Source organism: Macaca thibetana, chromosome 2, assembly GCF_024542745.1.
Source record: "Macaca thibetana thibetana isolate TM-01 chromosome 2, ASM2454274v1, whole genome shotgun sequence".
NCBI lineage: Eukaryota > Metazoa > Chordata > Mammalia > Primates > Cercopithecidae > Macaca > Macaca thibetana.
Window position 1 is genome coordinate 91,497,418 of NC_065579.1, and position 12,832 is coordinate 91,510,249.

At 46.4% G+C, this 12,832-nt stretch overlaps 1 protein-coding gene across 1 annotated transcript in view; it reads left to right on the forward strand.

Moving 5' to 3' along the window:
- ITGA9 (integrin subunit alpha 9) overlaps nt 1-12,832 on the forward strand; it is a 388,944-nt gene that overhangs the window by 5,245 nt on the left and 370,867 nt on the right. The window lies entirely within an intron of this gene.

The window sequence follows — 12,832 nt, forward strand, 5'->3', positions numbered from 1 at the left end:
CCTTGTTCCTGGTCCTCACTCACCCTGCAGAGCCTGCTTTCTCAAGCTCTCAAGAAGGGACAGCACATATATGAGGCCTGAGTTCCAAGGGGATGCAAAAAGCATCTTCTTGGGGTTTCTGGGAAATTTCTCTGAAGATCTGGAGAAGCTGGCAAGGGTGCTGTTTTCTGAGCTAGTGCTGAATGCTGGCTGGGGGCAGAGGCAGCTGTCTTATCCAGTGGAGAACCTTCCAGGGCAAGAAGACAGTCTTGTCTCAACCTGTCATTAATGGCCCTGAGTGTGAGAGTGTGAAGGGCCGGGCCCCAGCCAGCTCTGATTCCCTGGTGACATGCTGCTGTTCAGGAAATGGTCTCCTGATAACTTCTATTGTGATTTGTCCAGGGAAAATGTTGTTTTTGAATTTGTTAAAAGCAGCCATGGTATTCTCTGAAATTCCTTGCTTTCAAAGGGTTGCATGTAATTTTAAGAACCAAAATGAGTTTCGTCAGATAGTATCTGCTGGGTATCTACAAGAGGTCAGATGCTTTCACAGGCGTAGTCTTTGTGACATCCTAGTGAGTGGTTTCCAGTTTGCTATTTGGGGAACTGAGGCTTAGAGTTACACGCCTTGTTCAAGGCCCACCCCAGCCTGAGAGATCAATGCACATTCACTGGGGGCTTGTGTCAGTTTGCATCCCCTAGGAAGCAGATGCTAGGACAGAGATAGGAGTGTGAGAGAATTGTTGGGGCTGAGTATTGCCTGTGAAATAGAAATGGGGCAGTTGGATGGGGCAGAGAGAGCCTCTGACTCTATGCAGATCTGATTAAAGTCTCAGTCAACTCAACAGGGACCACTGGGAAGAAATGGCTGTCCTCTGCCAGGGTCAGGCATTGGCTGGAGCTGTCTGGAAAGAGCACAGCCTCAGCTGGAATCCTGCAGCAGATCCCAGGAAAGCTGCAGCTGGAGGCTGTCACTGACAGTCCCCCTTGCAGCTGAACAGCATGAAGTGACCCACGCCTCGATTGATGCCCTGGAGCCCGCCACGCATGAATCACTGTGTTGGGAGGGTGTGAGGTGTGCTCCTTGGCCTGTAGTGTGGCTGGGAGTCATCTGTCTTTGTTCATACCTCTGTAATCAGTGTGTGGAGTGTTAGGATTGACAGTAGGGCCATTGGAACTGGCCCAGAAACAGAATCCCGAGCAATCTTGCCACCTGCTGACTGATAAGGTGCTTCTTTCTGATGTCGGAGAAGTCACAGGTGATGGATTTCAGAAGAAAGGAGCTCTGCTTTACACTGAGCCACCGAGTTCTCTGAACTGCAAATCCTTTTAGCCAAGTGGATTTGGTGATCAACCAAAGCAGAATAAAATGTTTTATCCCAACCTTCCTTTTTGCCAGAGGGAGTCCTAGAAAGCCAATGTAAGTGCAAGATTGGGAAAAATCTACAGTCTTTGAAACCACAGGCTCACTTGGTCCATTAATGTCTGCTCTGAGCAAAAAGAACTTCTGTGATGAGTTTAAATTAGCAACGGAAGCAACAATAACACCACCAGCAGCAACAGTGTATCTTTGAATATTTAGTAGATGTCAAGTGCTATCTACATAGGTACTCACATTAGCTTATTTAATACTCCCAACAGTCCTTTCAGCTGGTAGCCATTTGGGCTGCCATAACAAACTGTTATAGGTTGGGTTGCTCATAAATGACAGAATTTATTTCTCACAGATCTAGAGCCTTGGAAGTCCAAGATCAAGGCCCTAGCAGATTTGCTGTCTGGTGAGTGCCTGTTTCTTGGTTCATAGACAGTGGTGTCCTCACTCTAAGCTCACACGATGAAAGGGGTGAGGGAGCTCTCTGGGGCCACATTTATAAGGGCACTAATTCATTCATAGGTTATATCCTCATGACATAATCACCTCCCAAGGTCCCCACCTCCAAATAACATTACCTTGGGGTGAAGATTTCAACGTATACATTTTGAGGGAACACAAGCATTCAGTCTGTAGCAGCTGGCTATCATTTTTTCCCCATTCATGGAGGGGAAGCTGAGGCACAGAGGCATCATTGCCCAAGTTACATGGCTAATGAGTTGTTGAGCACAGGCCTGTGCCTTTGTCCACCCAGGCTGACTGCCTCTCAGGAAGTCAAGAATCTGAGTTTGGGGGGAAGTCCCCAACCCAGGGAGCTCAGACATCTGTCTTGTGAATTTCTGTTCTGCCTGCTTTCCTGGACAAGTGATTGAATTGCAATAGTAGTAGCTTCTCTGCAGCTCCCTTTGGGGATGCTTATTCATGACCCACTGGCTACTCTTGGGGGGATGCAAGGGTTCTGTTTTCTGGAGGTGTTTGATCACTGAGCGAACAGGGACCCAATGATTCTGCCAGGGACATTTGAAGGGCCTCCTCTCACACCAAGTCTGTCTGACACTAAGACAGAAGTGTCCTAGGAAAGATGGAGTACTCTGCAGTATTCCATGTATCCCCCTAACCTCCTGGGGCTGCTTTGTTACTATCCCCCCATCCACTCTGAGTTCTACTGGCTCCCACCACTTATTTAGGAAGCTCTGAATTGGGGAAGGTAGCCATGGTGGCCAGTGTTTCAGAATCACTCCTGGGTTTGTAACTTTATTAAAGAGTCAAACTTGCTGCACCGGTGGCCAACAATATGTGAGAGGATGATTTGTATCCCCGAATATTTGAACATTTAATAAAAGGCATGAACGGGTACAAAAAATTAGAAAGAATGAGTAAGAATGAGTAAGAACTAGTATTTGATAGCACAACAAGATGACTATAGTCAACAATAATTTGACCGTACATTTAAAAATAACTAAAAGAGTACAATTGGATCACTTGTAACATAAAGGATAAACGCATCAGGTGATGGATACCCCATTTACCCTGCTGTGGTTATTACATATTACATGCCTGTAACAAAATATCTCATGTACCTCATAAATATGTACCTACTATGGGCCCAAATCTTTTTATTTTTATTTTTTGACGGAGTCTTCACTCTGTCAACCAGGCTGGAGTGCAGTGGCACGAGCTTGGCTCACTGCAAGCTCCGCCTCCCGGGTTCACGCCATTCTCCTGCCTCAGCCTCCCGCGTAGCTGGGACTGCAGGCACCTGCCATCATGCCTGGCTAATTTTTTTTTGTATTTTTAGTAGAGATGGGGTTTTGCTGTGTTAACCAGGATGGTCTTGAGCTCCTGACCTTGTGATCCACACGCTTCGGCCTCCCAAAGTGCTAGGATTACAGGCATGAGCCACCACGCCCAACCTATGTGCCCAAATTTTCTTAAAAAATAAAAAAGTATGAAACAAATTTCCTCCATCTTAGCTGATCTCTTGGTGTGTTAAGGTCACCTGGGAGATGCCCTTTCCTGCCCCATCCTATCTAGTGTCAAAGTGCTGTGATATATGCGGACCCCAGAGTAAACTTGGTGTTGTGCAGTACACACCAGTAGGCAGCACTGCAGAGGGTCTTGGCACGTCTTTTGCACCAGGATGGGTCCTAGAGGGTGGATGTTCCAGATAAAACTGAGTGGTGGTCTTCCTGTCTCTACCTTCATTGAGTCCCTGGTTCCACAGCAACAACCAGATCCACGATTTTTATGCCATAAAAGGGGGCACCACTGAGATACACAAGTGCCTGGTGGCCAAGAGAGTGGGCTCCAGCATTAGCCCTGCCCCCAGCCTGCCTTACTCAGCCCTCTGCTTAGGAGCTGTGTGATCTTGGCCAATTACTTCAGCTGTCTGAACCTACTTCAGCTGTCTGAACCTCAGTTTCCTTTTCTGCAAAGAGTAATAAGGGTACATCCCTCATTAGGTTGGTGGGGGCATTAAATGAGATAATATCTGCAAAGCCCAGAGCACAACACAGCATACAGTAAGCCCTTGATAGATGTCAGTAGTTATCTCTCTTGTTACTTGATCTGATTTATGAAACGAATGGTCTTTTTCATCCTGACTTGAGATGCTGAGTTTTCTTTCAGTGTTTTTGTTGATTCATTCATTTATTCACCAAACTTTGAGTGTTGACACTCAACACTGAAATGAATGAGATATTCTAACATAGACACACTCTTCATTATGTGTGGCCTCTAACATTTTCGTTATGCTCTACATAAATCTGCATTTTTGTGCATTCATTTACACCCCGTCTGCTTCCAAAAAGGATCTGAGATGGCTACTTTAAATGGAGATCTTTGGGATTGTAAATCCTAGAATTTTGCCTGCCTCTTTCTTCTCTGTGCTCTTGGAAAGCCAAGGAGCAGATGGGAGGCCACCCTTGTTATGGGGAGCTCCAGCTCCCACCCCAGGCTCCAGATAAGTCTAGGAGGTAGGTCTACAGTTCCAAGGTGGGGTACTTTTTAAAAAAATGTAAATGTATTGCCATATTTCTCTTGAAAAGAATTATCACAAGAAACCAACAAGAAGATATCAAGGCTTTTTCTTAGATCTGCCAGAAGTCTGTAATTCGCTCTACCCCTTGGACTTTAGTGTTCACTTGATGCTTTCAGATGTGGAAGGAAAACCTCAGTCCTTTTCCCTTACCTCCTTCTCCAGCTGCCTCCCCTCAGTGTGTCTGTCAAGACCTGAGCCCCAGGCCAGGGCAGCAGCCTCTGACCCTTCACTCCCTGAATCACAAGCTGGGGACCAATGTCACTCCAAGGTGGGACCCTGCCCCCGTGCCTCTGCTTTTCCCAGCCAGGCCTGGACTCCAACTATTTCATTCTCTAACTTAGCATTATGTGGTATGGATTGTGCCCCTCTCCCTCCATTTATTTACTCTAACCTAGGCTCTCCAGGATAAAAATTATTATTGCCAGGCTTTTATGAATACTTCCTATATGCCAGAAGCACTGTGTTCATAGTCCTCTTTATGCAGAGGGGGCTACCACTGCTGAAGCACAGAGAAGCCAAGTCACTTGTCCAAGGTTACCCAGCAAGTAAGTAAATTACAGAGTTGTGCTTTGAACCAAGGTGGGACTGATTTAATGCTAAACTGACTGTTCTCAGGGTTAGCCATGCTGCCCTCCCTACCTCTACCTCCATCAAGGCTCTGTCCAAGGTATCAGGTTTCTAAGGAAAAAAGAGAAGGGCCCTGAAAGGAAAAGGGCTTCTTTAGAGAGCATTTATATCTGCTCTTGGCCTTGCAGATAAAATACCATAATCTACTCTTGCAAGTCAGGCCATCCTGGGGTGCATAGTCCCCCAAACACTTTTATCTGCCTTTTCCTTTTGTGCCTCATCACTGCCTTGGGAGGGAGATCATGCATTTGTTATTATCCTTGTTTTAGAGAAAAGGAAAGGAACGGTCAGAGTGGCCAGGGGACTTGTCCAAGGTCACGTAGCTGTAGCTGGCACACTCCTGGGTGTGACTTCAGGTACACTCTTCAGGGCTTATTCTACCACTCCACCATGCCTGTCCCATCTCAGGGCCCCCAGTAAAAGTCTGTGGTCCTGGTTGGTGGTGAGATTCCTTTGAGGGAGGGAAAGGAGACCAGGTAGCTAGAGGAGCCATAGCAATATTTGTCAGCTGCATAGTTGGATAATTGGTTTGGACTTAGCAGAAATTAGTGGGCAATGCAGTTACCACGGTCCAGATTCCTTCAGAAGTGGCATGCCTTAGCTTGATGATGTATCTGTTTTCTATCACCACAATATTGCTGCATAACAAACCACCCCAAAACTTAGTGGTTTAAATCAACCACCACTTGAAGCTTATTCTGTGGTTGGCAACTTAGGTTGGGTTCAGCTGGGTGGTTCTTCTGTTCTCTGCAGGACTCACCCATGCATCTGTGGTCAACTTCTGGGTTGGCTGACTGGCTGGCTGGCAAAGGATGGCTTCAGCTGGAAGGACTTATTTGTGCTCCATGTGTCTTTCATCCTCTTGCAGCTAGCCTGGGCTTGTACACATGGTGGTTGGGTAGGGTACCAATAGAACAATCAGAAGCTTGCATGATTTCTTGAAGCCTAAGCTCAGAAGTCGAACCATGCCCCTTCTGCCACATTTGGTTGGCCAATGTAAGCCACAGGGCCAGCCTACATCAAGAGGAGGCAGAAACACATTTCATATCTTGACAAGAGAAGCTGCAAAGTCACACTGAAAAGAGCAGGGATACAGGAAGGGTAGGGAATTGTGGCCACTTTTGTAATATATTATTGGTGGTGAAAGCATCTTGGCCATCCCTGAATTACTGTGACAGTCTGAATAAATTCCTGCCCAGCACACCAGAAAAGGGACCAAGGTTCTATTAACCTAAATAGCAAACACAGAGAGAAGCTCTCTAAAGGAAAATGTTTACTCAGGAATAGGGCATTGCAGTGGGAATGCATGTGTCACAGTAATCTGTGTGCATATTCAGGGAGGTAAAGGAAAACAAAGGCTTTTAAAGGAAAAATGAGGATTACTTAATTGTTTTGAGATAATTATCCTTGGATACAGTGATCAGTAACAAGGGTGGCACCAGTTTGAGGTTGGACAGAGAGTTGGTAGGTAGATTTCCTCACAGAAGGTGTGTGTGTGTGTGTGTGTGTGTGTGTGTGTGTGTGTATGGTTGTGATGGCCTTTGTGCAAGATTGTGTTTTTGCAGATTTTTTTGTGCTAGTTCTTGTTATCAGTTATTTATGCATGAAAACCTTTCCTTCATGGCTTCCCACAGCTCTATTTATCAGGGTTTTTTTTTGAACACAAGTGACTCCATTTTGATTCTGACAACGTTTGCAATTCTAAGGATCTGTGAGCTCTTGGGTGCTGCCAGGAGTTGGAGCTGGGATGAGTTTGGTGTCAAGGTGTTTGGCCTACTACTACTGCCCAGCAGTCTAACATTTCTTTGAACACCTACTTTGTAGCAGGCACTTTGCTGAGTGCTTTATAAACAGTCTTTTGCTTAAACCTTACAAGAAACCTTCTTAGGTAAACGTTTATTCCTCCTGTTTTACAGAAGAGGAAAACTGAGGCTCGGAGTAGTTAAGACACTTGTCTAAGAGACACGGCTTGTCAGCAGTAGAGGCAGGATTTAAACCCTGTGTTACTGCCTGTGCTTCTTACACTTTATCACCATGCATAACTTTCCCACAAAGCTTAGAAGCCAGGTAGAACTACTGACTTAAAACCCTAGAAAGCAGTCAGTATCCACTGCTTAAACACCAGGAGCCTCAGTTTCCCCAAATATAAGAAGAGCTTATGAGGCCTTTCAGGTCCCATGGCTCCATTGGGCAAGCATTGGTCCCTAGTGAGTCCCCTCTCTCTGGAAATGAAGAGTTTGGTGTGGTCAGAGGTGGCTATCCCGACACCAGCTCTTCCTTTACTCAAGCCTGGGCTGCTTTCTGCCCAGTAAGGGATGTGGACAATTCCTGGGGTTTCCCCGTGGTGGACACACAGTGAAGAATTTGACTCATGTAACCAAAACGTAGGCCCCTGGGGAAGCTTTGGCTTTGGGATCAAATGCCCGAAAGCAAACCTAATGGGTTTAAAGTTTTTAATCCCCAGTTGCTGTCCTCGATCTGGCTATAATTTCGCCTGTGGAATTGCTGCTGTGGCATTTGTGGGGAGGGAGGGAATCTTTGAGACACTGTCAGTTCTCAGTCCTGCCCAAGGAGGCAGCTGTGGTTCAGTCCTTCTCTGTCACCCGCTCTCCAGAGAATTTACCTGCAGATTACCCTCAAAACGTGAGACAGGTTCAGAGCGAGGTGGGCGACTGGAATGGAGCCTTCACAGACAGCTTGACCACACACAGGGAGCTCAGAAAGCGGCTTTGTTGGAAAAATGCAGGGCACTTAAACTGCCACACCAGGAGGGAGTTTGGAGAGGCTGGAAAGACCATGCCATTGGACACAGACACTCTGGGTTCAAATCCCAGCTCTGCCACTTACTGGCGGTGTGACCCAGCATCTCCAAGTGGAAAACACATGAGAGGCTGCCTGACAGGTTGGCCATGAGCAAGAAAGCACCCTTATGAACATAACCAGTGTTGGTGGATGAACCGATGCACCCACACTTCCAAAGCACTGCTTATTAAGAGAGGCAAACTTCGGGTTAACACCATGACAGCAGTGTCAGTGCTTTGGAAAAGCAAGGTGATTGAAATTCAGCTTTTGAGTCACCTGAGCCTGATGGGGAGGAGAAAGTCTTCTTTTCACTTCCAAACTGCAGCATGCCCTTTGACATGACGGAGCTTTCATATCACAGTTCTCACTTCAGAGCTGCCCTCAAAGGCTCACTGGGGCTTTCTCAGGTGGAGATTACATATGTGAGCAGCTGGCACCAGAGGGGGCACTGGGTACCTGTTGGTTCCCTTTTCCTCCTTTCAGGCTGATGTAGGGTGGGTAGAATAGGGCATGGGTGATGTATTTGACTACTGGGGTGCATGCTACAGCTTGGCATTTAACATGAATAACCATCTTAACCTCCTCTGGCCACTTGCTTCCCTATCTGTAAAATGGGGATAATATTAGTACCTCCCGTAGGGTTGCTGTGAAGACTAAATTTGATCCTGCCCATAATGAGCTTTACCCAGCACCTGCACACTCTATGTGCCTGCTACATGCTGGTTGCCCTAATTAGAAATTTAGAGTCTTGCATTGATGAGAGGACTTTAAAAGGCCCATGAGGCCGGCAAAGTGGCTCAGGCCTGTAATCCCAGCACTTTGGGAGGCTGAGGCAGGTGGATCACCTGAGGTCAGGAGTTCAAGACCAGCCTGACCAATAGAGTGAAACCCTGTCTTTACTGAAAATACAAAAATTAGCCGGACCTGTTGGTGTGTGCCTGTAGTACCCAGCTATTAGGGAGGCTGAGACGGGAGAATCACTTGAACCTTGGAGGTGGAGGTTGCAGTGAGCAGAGATTGCCCCACTGTACTCCAGACTGGGTAAGAGAGTGAGACACCGTCTCAAAAAAAAAAAAAAAAAAAAAAAAAAAAAAAAAAGGGCCTTTGAAGTTTGTGGCATCTTTAACTGGGGATGGGATAGAAGAAGAGCCTTGCTTCTGAAGGGCAGTCTCTTCTACTGGCTCCAAATGAACATAGTTATTTTTACTCAGTTTGGGTGGTTACATAGTACTTCTTAAACTGTTAATCACCTGAGAGCTTGTTAAAATGCACTGATTTAATGGGCTGGGGCCTAAGATTCTGCATTTCCGACAAGTGCCAGGTGTTCCCCATGCTGCTGGTCTGAGGACCACACTTGAAGTAGCAGGCAAAGCAGAGAAGTAGCTTGATGCTTTGTTGATGGCAGCCTGTTGGTGGGGACGCTCAGGCCCTTTTATGTGGTAACTGTAGTGGAAAGGAACATTGTCTTGTCGAGAGTACCAGGAGAGTTGGGGCGATGTTTGAAGTGGCTAGGATGCCTTTTTATAACTCTGCAGATGGCATCTTTTCAGTGGCTTGTTCTGAACTCTGGGCCACGGTAATCTCTTTATCCCTTGGGATCAGCCTGGTAAACAGCCAGCTGAATTAACTTCAGAAAAGACTCACTCATGGGCTGGCCTGCGGTGCAGTCTTGCTGGACGGTGGCCTAGGTACAGAGCAGTGCTGCCTGTGGAGGAAGCCACGATGTTCTGTACACACATAGATACAAACACATTCCCGTGTGCCACCCCGTGAGTGTCGTGCATGTGTGTGTGCATGCCCCCTTATCTCTAGCCTCATTTTCCATTGCACAGGATTTGGGAAAAACCTTTCGTCTGACCAGCTGATCAGAAGTTTTGAACTGAAAGGTTGTTATCAGGGTTTGAATCAGCCATTGTTGTTAGAACCATTGAGTACCTTGGGCTTGGAAAGAAATAATAATTCAGCAGGTTCCTTTCCACTTTAGATTTTGGTGTGAACTTTGTCCCTCTCAGTCTTGGCTCTAGGCTGGAGGAAGCACTGCCTGGGAATTAAGCTCTCCAGGGTCCCCTCCTGCTTAGATAGCCTATGAATCTGTGTCTGTGAATTGGGAGCAATGGCATTATCTGAAATTTCCAGGGTTCCAATGCCAGTTTGGGGGACCCAGTGGAGGGAGGACCTGTTGTTTCTTGCAGCCATTTCCCTTCCCTTGGACACGATGAATTCTCACTCTTGTTAATTTTTTTGTGATTTTTGTAAAATAAATTACAAGTGGCGACTAGTCACTGTGCTGATGTAAATTTGGAGTTGGTGGGAATTTTTGGACGCAGCTCTGTGGCCCTGGGGTTTTTGAGTGGAAGAGGTATTTTATGCTCCCCAGGTCTTAGAACCTGACCTGTGGAAAGGCTGAGGATGTTTCAGCAGTTTAGACAGGGCAAACTGCTAATTCTTCTCACCTGTGAAAACAACTGCTCTTATAGAGTGCAATCCTTGACTTACCCCAGGTGCTCTAAAGCTTAGCCCCCAGAGCAAGGGGGAAAATTGATCCCTTAATGTGGCTTTCTTCTCACTGGAGTTTTGTTTTGTATGTCATTGTGCATTTGAGTTAGAGCAGACAGGCACCAGCCAAACTGCTCTGTGTGGGTGAGGGAGGCGATGTGGTGTGTTTGGGAAAGTGCTTGCTTTGATTTCCAGAGGGCTGTAGGTTCCAGCCCTACTTCTGCTTGGGAATTCTGCAGATGTGCCCAGCAAACACCCGGGGAGGAGCATCCCAGGGCATTATTGAGGGGCCACAGGGCAGCCTGGGTTCCTGCACCATTGGGAGCCTTGCTTCTCTCACTCCCCGGTGGGGCATCTTCCTCATGGAATCAGATACAGACCCTCCAAGACTGACCTGGAAGGAGACACTCCAGTGAGGGTGGGTCTCCCTGGCTCTTTGTTCTCTCTGATTCTTCAGGTTCTAGGTGTTGAACTCAGGGCAGTGGGAATTAGGATGGGGCTCACACACAGCCCATGAACCTTGACACCATGTCTCTGAGCCAGGTTAGTGACGATGTCCCTTGTGATATCTGCCAGCCTTTGCTGGAGTCCCCTCTGAGGGCCTCAGACTTCTGTTGTATGATGTGGAGGCCTTGTTTGTCTGCCCCTTTGCCTAGCCGGAATGTTGCAGCAGGAGCAGCAGCATTCTAAGACCAGGGTGCAGTGAATGACTGAGATCCCAAGATGAAGGTGGCTTTCAGGGCAGAGGGAGGGGAGTCTGGGTCAGCTTTCCACATCCCCAGGGAAGCTGTGCAGGCTCATCCTAACTTCTGCTCAACACCTTTTCCACAAATACATAATATATAACGCACTCTATTTCAAGGCATGTGGGAGATGATTTATTTCATGATACGAAACCCTTGCGAGGTGAATTCCCTCTCCTTTCTAGGCTGCTGGAGATACAGAACAACGCCCGTTCTCACTGAGCAGTGGCTTGGCATTTTCTACTCTTTGAACATCAGTGTGGATTTTGTTTAAAGTCTCATTGTTCAAGACATTTTCCAAATGGCTTGTAGCTCAGCACAAATCGTGCCTGATTAGTATTGTTTGGTATTCTTTGCTATAGATCTTCTGCTGACTACTTTCCAGAAACAATGCACAAAACTGTAGGTCAGAATTATTTTTGTAACATCTGGAGGGGTCTTACTGCCATTTCCCCCATGTTCTGCACTCACACAGGCCCACACCTGCCTCTTCTGTCTTCTGGGTAGGTCTTGCCCCTGCTCTTCTGTAGCCGGGGAATGCTCCTGCTGGGGATGGCCCAACCTCGGCAGCTTTTCAGTTCAAGATGGAGGATGCAGTGGTTCATTCTTGCTCCTGTTTTGCAGTGGGAGAGAGGATACAGTTTGTAATTCCACATTGCTGCTATTTTTTTTTCCTGTTTGCCCCTAAATGCCCATGCTATGTGTGTGGTGGGGAATAGGAGGAGGAGGGGGAGACAGAAGAGAAATAGCATCTCTAAATTTTCTATTTGTTATTGAAATGTAACACATCCAGGAAAGTGTCCATATCATATACAGTTATCACAAATTTGTATGTTACTGAGGTTGAATGACAACATTATCAGCACCCCCAGCAATCCCCCTCCCTAATTACAACCTCGCTTTCTCCTCTCCAGAGGTAACCATTATCCTACCTTCTAACGCTATAGTTAAATTTCATCTGCTTTTGAACTTTAGATAAATGGAATCAGATTGTGAGTATGCTGTTGTATCTGGCATCTTTTGTTCAGTATTGTATTTGTGAGATTCATGTCTGTGGTTGCAGTTGAATGCTGTTCATTTGTTTTCATTGCTGCATAGAATTCTTTTTTTTTTTTTTTTTTTTTTTTTTTTTTGAGACAGAGTCTTACTCTGTTGCCCAGGCTGGAGTTCAGTGGCATGATCTCAGCTCACTGCAGGCTCTGCCTCCTGGGTTCAAGCGATTCTCCTGCCTCAGCCTCTCGAGTAGCTGGTATTACAGGCACCTGTCACCACGTCCAGCTAATTTTTTGTATTTTAGTACAGACAGGGTTTCACCATGTTGCCCAGACTGGTCTTGAACTCCTAAACTCAGGCAATCTGCCCACCTCGGCCTCCCAGTGCTGCATAGAATTCTGTTGTATTGCTGTACCATGATTTACCTACCTATCTACTCTAGCACTGATGGGCCTTTGGGTTTCTTCTTGTTTTGTTTTGTTTTGTTTTGATATTGTGTATGCAGCTTCAAACATTTTGCATGTCTCCTGGTAGAAATGTATGCATCTCTATTAGGTATAGTCCTAGAAATGGGTCAAAGGGTAGGTGCATGTTCAGCTTTATTAGGAACTGTTGATTAGTTTTCCCAGTGGCTTTAACAGCTTATACTCCCACCAGCAGTGTATGAATGTTCTAGTTACTCTATATCCTTGTCAGCACTTGGCATTTTCAGTCTCTTTGGTTTGAGCCTTCTGGTTGATATAAACTTGAATTTCTCTGATAACTAACATAGTTGAGCAC